The sequence below is a fragment of the Notolepis coatsorum genome (assembly GCF_963971535.1).
Source record: "Notolepis coatsorum genome assembly, chromosome: 13".
Classification (NCBI taxonomy): Eukaryota; Metazoa; Chordata; class Actinopteri; order Aulopiformes; family Paralepididae; genus Notolepis; species Notolepis coatsorum.
This window is the reverse complement of record NC_140177.1, coordinates 123,770,526-123,780,290: the sequence shown is the minus strand read 5'-3', so window position 1 is coordinate 123,780,290 and position 9,765 is coordinate 123,770,526.

The following is a 9,765-nucleotide window of genomic DNA, read 5'->3' as shown; positions in this document are numbered from 1 at the left end:
CACACCGACAGCGGAGGAGACCGTGCAAAGTGCCAACCTGCTCATCGGGAGCAATTAGGGGTTAAGTGTCTTGTTCGGGAATCGAACCGGGAACCTCCAGATTACCAGACGACTGCACTACCTCCTGAGCCACTGTCACCCCCCTGGTACGGGTACTGAGATCTTAATAGTGCGAGTGGTGGTACAGCGTATTTAAGAAACATCTCACTTAGGTGTTCTTTACCGCCAGTGGTGAAAGAAGTACACAGTTACTTTACTTAAGTACAAGACGAAAATACCCAGATAAATGAGTACTAATTTTTGGGAAATTAGCTTACCGTCTTCTCCAGAGAGAGACAAGAAGATAGATACCAGTTTCCTGTGTGTTCAGTAGAAAGCTTCCTCTGTGTTCAGTAGAAAGCTATCTGGCTGCACGTTAGCCTAGCTTAGCACAATGAATGGAAGCGGACAGTGCCGGTTAGCCGGGAGAGGTGTTAGTTGGACAATGCCTAGGCTAACCAGCACTGTCCGCTTCCATTCATTGTGCTAAGCTAGGATAACGTGCAGCCAGATAGCTTTCTACTGAACACAGAGAGGAAACGATAGGTTATGACTATAACCAAGTTCTGTTAATTAGGGGTGACGCTTGGCATCACTCATGCACTCCCTCGCGTATGTGCACGCGCACTGAATAAATTCCACAAATGTACCTTTAATACCAGTATTAGTCTGACCACACCCCTCATCAGCTTACCTTCATAAGCAGGTGTGTGGTCACCTGCTCTCCTCCTACCCAAGCTTTCACCACAAGGTGAGGTCAAGGGCTGCAGCGGCGTCGGATGCCAAGCGTCACCCCTAATTAACAGAACTTGGTTATAGTCATAACCTATCGTTCTGTATCATTAAGGGGTTCCGCTTGGCATCACTCATGCACAAAGGGAGGCCAAGCGGAGCCACTGGCCGACAAATACACCCCGCTGAAGGCCCCCCACAACCAACAGAACAGGGAGGGCCGAGCCCCCCCGACCCCCCCCTAATGGAGGGCACCCCCCCTATTAGAGGTTTACCGGGAGGGCGACGGACCCGACCGTGCGAAGAGGCACTCAAGCAACTCAACGCACAGGGTGAGCAGACCGTGGCTTCACCCCACGACTACACACGCACAACCCGCATGCCACCCGGGAACGAACGGAGGAAACAACCTCGTTACTGCCCCCAGAATCACGGGGTCAAGGGCAAACCCAACCCGTGGCAAGGCCGTAGCAGCGGAGCGCGAAGGAAGACCCAGACCCACCAAAGGGACTGGACCCCCTGGAACGGGGGCCCGGAGAAGTCCATGATGCCAGCATCAAGACCCCACCAGGTGGGCACGCAGTGCCCCGCCCCCCACATCGCCAGCGTATTCGGACAAAGGCCCCTCAGCCGAGCGGGCCCCGTCCTCCCCGATAGTACACTGCCTGGCACACTGACCCTGCAACAGGCAGTCAGCATGGCCGTCAGCACACAAAAAAGGTTAACCAACGGAAGCAGGCAGCGCACCGAGGAAACCAGGCAACAGGCTGTGAACCCTAGCCCGGAGACTGCGGACGAGACAGGCGCCAGAAAGGACAGCTGAACACAGCCGCCCCGGCGGAAGGAGCGTATGCTGGCGTAGTTGCATGACCAAGGCTCCATCTAAAAAAAAAACACCCAGAGGGATCGAGGCAGAGAAGGCTGACACGATTGGCAGACGTCATGAACGTGCAGGGGCACCCTCAAAACCGATTAACCCGGGAGTTGACACCGCAGCAATACACCAGAGAACCAACCACCCAGGTGTTACCCCATGCGGTGGTTGGTCCCATAACCCCTCAGGAAAAAACCCCAAACACACCTGCGCTGCCGCAGCCCGTGTTCCAGTTTCCAACAGGGTTATCCCGGGCCTACAGGTCAACGAAACATTACCTCGGACCGGGCCCGGTGATACGGGGAGCACAGGGTCCCCCGAGGAGGTCAAGACCACCCCAACAGGCCCCTCTTCGCCATGCGTAAGAGAAGAGCGTAAGAATGGAAAACCAGCCCCAGCACCGTACTTGGTATTCCCAGGAGGTCACCCAACCAAGTACTAACCAAGACCAACCTGTATGGCGGCCGAGATCCGACGAGATCGGACGCGTACAGGCTGGCACAGCCATAAGCCATTACGACAGAGTAGAATACAATGTACCCAACAAGGGTTCCATAGCGCCCAACCCTGCGACACCCGGACCGACCTAGCATTTTTCCCCCTGAAAAAAACCCAAGTCCCTCAGGGTACCAGAACAGCAGATCTGCATCCCCGGCGGACAACGGGTTCAACTGATCCGGACCAGCGCGACCAGAACCAGTCCCGTGCCCTAACCACGCCGACATGCCAACTCCAGGAGAAGGGGCAGATATGCGTGTTGATCTTAAACATAAAAAGAAGGCGCCACTCGGACGTTCCGGTGCGAACCGCGCCCGGCAGCCCACCCCCAGGGTGTGAGACCCTTCCACATATGTACAGATCCATTCCGTCATCATCCCCTGATATGAACGAGAACCCGTCGACAACCACACAGGGCGTCGGAAGAGGAAAAACCCCCATCCCGATTGCTTTATAAAAACGCTGTTTTAACCCCAAGCAATCAAGGCGCGCCAGTCAGTTACCTAATGTCCAACAGAACATCCTGAGTTAGCACTATGTGTGCGTTGGGCATATCCACATCAATAATAGGCTATTTAGACCATCTTATTGAATCCCCAAGACGCCCAGGGGAACGACAAGAGGGCGGGATGCAACCAACTCCATGAATGAATGAATGAAAACTTTAACCAACAGATTGCAGAAAGGGTACAACATAGTACGGCTCAAAACACACAATCGGTAAGGGGAGGCAGACCTGAGAAAGACGTTAGTCTTGTTTCCATCAGGGGCCCCCATTTCCAATCCATCTAGACACATCCGACTCTTTATAATAATAAAGAAGAAGCATCACCCGTATGAACCCAACTGCACAGCTGGGAGTAAAAAACCTGTTTTCACATGATTTTACATCCAGTCACTCTTCTTTAATCAGAGAGTAAAGACTAGACCCTCCCAGAAAACCTTCCCACACGAGTGGTAGTCATGAGAAAGACATGCAAACCGTGAGTCACGTGACCAACTGACTCAGGTTTACATAAATCGAGCGCAGCAGACCCGTGAGCCCTACGCTCGCCTCTAACTCGACACCTTAAGACACCGCAACTCATGGAAGGCGTCGCCATAGCAACACCGCTATGACGGGGGGAAATGCTGCCTTTTTGACTCCTCTCTGTAATAGGAGTTGGCAGGATAACCCTTCTACCTGCATGTGGAGCATCAAGCTAATAGAACCTATTACTGAGTGTATGTTGCAGACCTTGCTTAATCTCGTAACACAACACGACTCATCTCACAACGTAAAAGTGCAGATTCATATTTACACAACCCCACCATATGAATTGTTGAAGAAACACACAGTTTGTTCGGCCAAAACATAGTCCCCCTTATGTCGGGAACTTCTTTATTTATAATGTTTTAAGGCACAAAATCATAGAGGGGCCGGGGAGGGTGTAAAGGAGAGGGGACACAGAGGGGAAAAGTCACTCTCAGCGGCGTCTGCCACCTCGCGCCGCTCGAGTCTTGCCACCCCGAGGAGCCCCGGAGGGACGGTAGGTTACTGTCTGCTGGTCACGACGTTCCCTACCGTCTCCTCCGGTCGTGGATGGGCCGGCGGTAGCAGAAGCGCTGTCTCTTCTCCTGGCCTTCTTGGAAGGGCCAGCAGCGGCCGCGGAGGCAGTGGTAGGGGCGACGGAGACAGCTCGACGTCGCGGAAGCCTTCTGACTCCACCGGCAAGGACGGGAGGCGGAAAATGGGGTTGGAGGATGGATCTCTCCTCTGCCATCTCTCTGCATGTTGAGGTCATCAACCGCAGGGCCTTCCCGAACAGACCAGCGTCGGAGAGGGCGGCCGTCAGAAGAGGGGCTCTCTTCCGTTCCGGCACACGGGCCTGCTCCAGCCAAAGATGACGCTGGCCCAGGGTAGCCAGGGCGCGCACTTTCCCCATGGCTATGGCCAGCACCTGGGAAAGGTGCAGGACAGCTCCTGCCGCCTGGGTGATCTGATCGCATTTTACCTCGTTCAGATCCGTGCCGCCAGTCATAATCCCTGATACAAATCTAGCCAGGTGGGCGATGTTAGACGCCGCAGCCAGCGATTGTGTACCAGCGATGAATGACTGGTCACCCCAATAAGCCAATCGCCTAGCCGATTTCCCCTGGAGGACCGGCTTGCATAAGGGTTCCCACACCATATCCGGACAGAGGAGAGCGGCCATCGGACTGTCAAGCCGAGGCACGCCCTCCCCCATACCTTTGACTAACCCCGACACCCGCGTAACTGGTACGTAGGTGGGGTTTAGTCCCATGATGTTGGAAACCGCCTGACCCTGACGAACATAGGCCCCCATTGAGGGGAAAAATGGGTAGACAACGTCCACCCCTCTCACTGGGCGACGCTGCCAGCGATGACCTATGAGATCATCAGGGACAGGTGCAGGCAATGGCAGCGGCAGCGGCACGCCGTTTGCGGCGGCGGCTACCGCCATGAGCTCGGGAAACAAAGCCTGCAGTTCCCCCTGCGGACCTTCCTCCACCGAACCCGCATCCCTCACATGCAGCAGGCTGCAACTGGTCAAGGAGCCACAGTCTGATGTGGCCGACAGTAGGGCATCCTGCTGATGAGGCCAAGGTGGTTCCTCGACATCCTCGAACAGGGAGCCCCATGGAGCCATTTCTCCCCCCTCCGGTGTTTCCTGAGGAGGGATACTCTCCTCCACGGGACCATCATACAAGAATCCGTCCGCCTCTTCCATGAAGTCCTCAGTTTCCATCGGAAATCCAGAGCCGGACGCATCCTCGCTGGTCTCCAGCAGTTCCCCAAACCCAGGCCGTTCGCGCCTGCATGCTACCATCTTGCGACGTGAACGGGCAGACGCGAAAAGTTTGCGTCGCAAATCCTCCGGCTCCAAAACAACCGACCGTTCACCAATGGACGATTCCCTGGAACCAGAAGAACCAGAGTCGAGATCAGGCCATCGCCGGAGCGACGGCACCGACTCCTCGGCTCTTCGGAGAGGCAAACTATCCATCGGCTGTCTCAAGTTTCTCAAGTTTCTTTAATAGTTGTCATACAGAAGTACAGAATACTTTCATACAAAATGCTTCTTACTGTTACGCTCCAGAGACTGTGCTAGACAAGATAGTATCAAATAACATAGTATAGCATGTAATTTAGAAGAAGAAAATGAGGTCACAGTGTTCGGTATAGACATATGTACAATGTTCTGAGTTACCATATAATATACAATACTATGCAGTGTACTAATGTACAGTACTATATAGTGCAAAGCAGAAATGGGATGAGGTACAATTTAGGTACAATTTACAGTAAGGTGTACGAGTTGTAGTGCAATCCTTCATCAATAAATATAAAGTGTGGGGAGTGGGTGCTACAGTGTGTTTGTTTAAAGTGGGTGTGTGCTATAAAGTGTGTGGAGTGGGTGCTACAGTGTGTTTGTTTAAAGTGAGTGTGTGCGTGTGGATGTGTGTGCTATGTGCGTTTGGTGGTTGTTGTTGTGTAGTGTTCATTGTTCGTTTAGCAGCCTGATGGCCTGGGGATAGAAGCTTCTTCTGAGTCTTTCTGTGCTCGCCTTGAGACTCCGGTATCGCTTGCCTGACCGCAGCAGTTCAAAGAGGCAGTTGTTCTGGTGACTGGAGTCTTTAATGATTCTCTTAGCCTTGCCCTTGCAACGCTTGTTGTAAATGTTCTGGAGGGTGGGGAGCCCCCCTCCAATTGTGCGTTCGGCTGAACGTGTCACTCTTTGTAGTCTGCTTCGGTCTTGTGCAGTGCTATTCCCAAACCAGGAGGTGATGTTGCCGGTCAAGATGCTCTCTATTGTACATGAGTAGAAGTTCTTAAGGATCTCCTGGGCTGGGTCGGCAACCACGAAAGTGGCAACAGCCCAGCACCAGAACGCACGACGGAGGCGGGAATGGAGAACCGCTGGTGAAGAGTAGGTCTAGCGGGTCTACTCTCCGCAGAATACATTATGACCCAAACTTTTTCTTTACAACAGATATGAGAGAAGAAAAAATTAAGCACAATGTAGACTTGTCACAACTCTTTTCAACTAATCAACACGTCAAGTGGGGTACTACCGAGGCACTTCCTTGTGGTGAAAGCGAGGAGGAGAGCAGGTGACCACACACCTGCTTATGAAGGTAAGCTGATGAGGGGTGTGGTCAGACTAATACTGGTATTAAAGGTACATTTGTGGAATTTATTCAGTGCGCATGCACGTACGCGAGGGAGTGCATGAGTGATGCCAAGCGGAACCCCTTAATGATACAGAACTGGTATCTATCTTCTTGTCACTCTCTGGAGAAGACGTTAAGCTAATTTCCCAAAATGTTGGCGTGTTCCTTTAAGTAAAAGTAGAGAAGTATTTGCTATTGAATGTAGTTAAGTATCTAAAGTATGCATTCTACATGACGTTTGTGTATCCTAGTGCTTTGGAGCATTCACTCCTCGATCCATTGACCTCTATAGGTTATGTTTTTTTTTTATCTACTTTTTCTCCCATTTTTCTATTTTTCTCCCGTCCCCAATTTTGCATTGTCCAATTCTACCCTCCCCTGTCTCGAACGTTGTTAGGCCATGCCTCCCACAAGCCGGCTGCAATGTGGACGAAGCCTTGCATCACGTGTCCCCTCCGGTACTCGAGGCAGCCGTCGCATCTTTTCACCTCAGCGGCGAGGGTCTGCGTGGGAGGGACACGCCGCCCTCGTCGCTTCCTGATTCTACTGCGCAGGCGCACCAACCGACCTGTAGGAGTCGCTGTCCACAGCATCCGATCCCCACCCACCAGCTTCCCACCCGCTAATACTGCCAATTGTATTAGTATGAACGACCAGCCAAGCTGGTAGCAACGCAGAGAGCTGGGCTCGAACCCAGCATCTCCTGCGTTGGTGGTGAGCGCCTTGCCCACTGCACCACCTAGCCGCCCCTCTATAGGTTATGTTAAAGTGGTATGTGGTCCAGTTATGCTGCTCTGATTATATGCTTTTCAAATGTGAAGTATATAATCTTCATACATCTTTGCCATGTTTTCTATGCTAAATCCTTTTCTTCAAAGTAACTAGTAACTGATGGGTTCAGATAAATGTAGCGGAGTAAAAAGTACAATATTTCCTTTGAAATGTTGTGGAGTAAAAATATAAAGTTCCCTCAAATTGAAATACTCACAAAGTACAACTAGCTTGACATTTTACTTTGGTTTGAGTTTTACCATGGTACCACGTTAAAATTAAAACATGGTACTTCCCTGGTAAAAGTCTTGTTATCATCATGCTACCAATTTTACCAATTCTTAAGGGGACATATTATGGGAAATGAGTTGTGCCTGGTCTTTGTATGGATTTAGCCGTCTGAGATTTGATTTACTCCTCGCCATTTGGCCAGGGTTTGAAGTCTTACTTAACAAGCAGTTCAGGGTTGCTTATCCACCGATGATGTCACAATTGATTAATGAATTAGCTGTGCTTTTTGGAGCCATGGAACACTGCCTACCTAATGTACTGCCCAGCTTGTAAAATGTTTTTACTCTTGGGTGTGGGGTATAGGCAGCTAAGGCAGGGAAAAAAATAATTAATAAAAGAATAAATGTGGCGTGTGCTATACCCACCAAAAACGTTTGTGTTCAATACATAAGGGGTAATAATAATTAATCAAATTTAGATTAAAAGGAAGTAATAAATAGTTGAAAAGATACATATGTGCCCTTTAAATAATAACATGGTATAATCCACATTAATAAACCATGAAGCTGGTGGTATGGTATATTCCCATAATTTCTTTTTAGTGACTACACAATCACAATATGACGATAATAAATACCATATATTTTGGACATACCATGCTACTCTTTCTTCTCTATTTAAACGACCACATCAAACAAGAGGTGGACGCGAGCAAATACTGCGGCATGGTCATGCTGGACCTACAAAAGGCCTTCGACACTGTCAATCACACCATTCTGATTGACAAGCTAAAAGCAATTGGTTTTGATAGTCTATCAGTGAGCTGGATGCAATCCTACCTGGAGGGGAGAGAGCAGATGGTGGAGGTAAACGGTACCCTATCCCCCCCCCCCCCTCACAGTAAGCTGTGGTGTTCCACAAGGAAGCATACTAGGTCCGCTACTGTTCCTAATTTATGCAAATGACATGTCGTCAAATTGTGACTGCAACTTGTTCCTGTTTGCGGACGACTCAGCCCTGCTGGTCTCTGACAAGAACAAGTTACAGGTTGAAAAAACCCTCAGCTCAGAACTAGGCAAAATCTGCATATGGCTCGCTGATAACAAACTATCATTACACATGGGCAAAACAGAGTCCATTCTCTTCGGTTCAAATAACAAACTCAGCAAGACCGACGGCTTCTCAGTTACAGTGGGTGACAATATTGTCACAAGGAAAGAAGATATTACCTACCTGGGTTCCATCCTAGAGGCAAATCTTTCCTGTGACAAAATGGCATCCAATGTAATAAAAAAAGTCAACCAACGAACTCGATTCTTGTACCGGATCTCCTCACTGGTAAACAAGAATACCCTGAAGACTCTAGCAGGAGCACTCATTCAAGGGTACTACGACTATGCTTGCACCTCATGGTACCAAAGCACCTCAAAGGCGCTAAAAACAAAATTACAAACATCTCAAAACAAACTGGTCAGACTACTGCTTGACCTTACTCCTAGAACCCACCTCACCCCTGCCCACTTTGACAACCTAGGATGGCTTAGAGTAGACGACAGAGTACAGCAACTTGCAATGGGCCTGGTCTACAAGATACACTACACGACCAAGGTACCCATGTACATGACAAAATACTTCCCAAAGGTCAGTGAATACCACGATCACAACACCAGAGGGAGCTCCACAAATCATGTTAAACCCAGATTAGGCTCAAACAAGGGAATAAACACGTTTCGCAATTATGCCACATCAATGTGGAACGCCCTACCCAAAGCTGTAAAGGAATGTGAATCACTACCCACTTTCAAAAACACTCTCAAAAAACACCTAAGGGAGACTGCAACTCGAAACTGGCCCCTGTAAATGTCCGAACACAACCCCCTCCAATGTACAGTAAATTACCAAGTATGGTCTTGTCAATAATCCAATGTACAGTGTTGTTTGTACAGTTGTACAGTGTCCCCCACCCACCCCTCCTACCCAACCCCCCCCCCCACTCCTACCCCCCCCCCCCCCACCCACCCAACCACCTCCAATGTACAGTCCCCCCCCACCCCCACCTACCCAATCCAATGTACAGTTTCTACGTCTAATGTATATACTCTTTTCTTTCTGGACTCTTTTTGTATCACAAACAGTACTGTAATTGCAAATCTGGTATGTCATAAATGTATAGATGTAGCAGTACTGTCTATCTGTATGTCATGTATGTCACATATGTTACGATGAATTGAAAATGGGGGACCCTGATGTAAACAGGACGAAAGTCTTTCTCTGGTCTGCATCCCCTTAACAATTGTATGTATTGAGCTGTACTGTACCCATTCTTCAATCTGTTAATAAAGTTTTCAATCAATCAATCAATCAAACGGGTTCACAGAGACAACTGGCCTTGAGTGAGGATGGTTAATACTTGTTTTTTTCATTCGTCTCTAAGTCTAACTTAT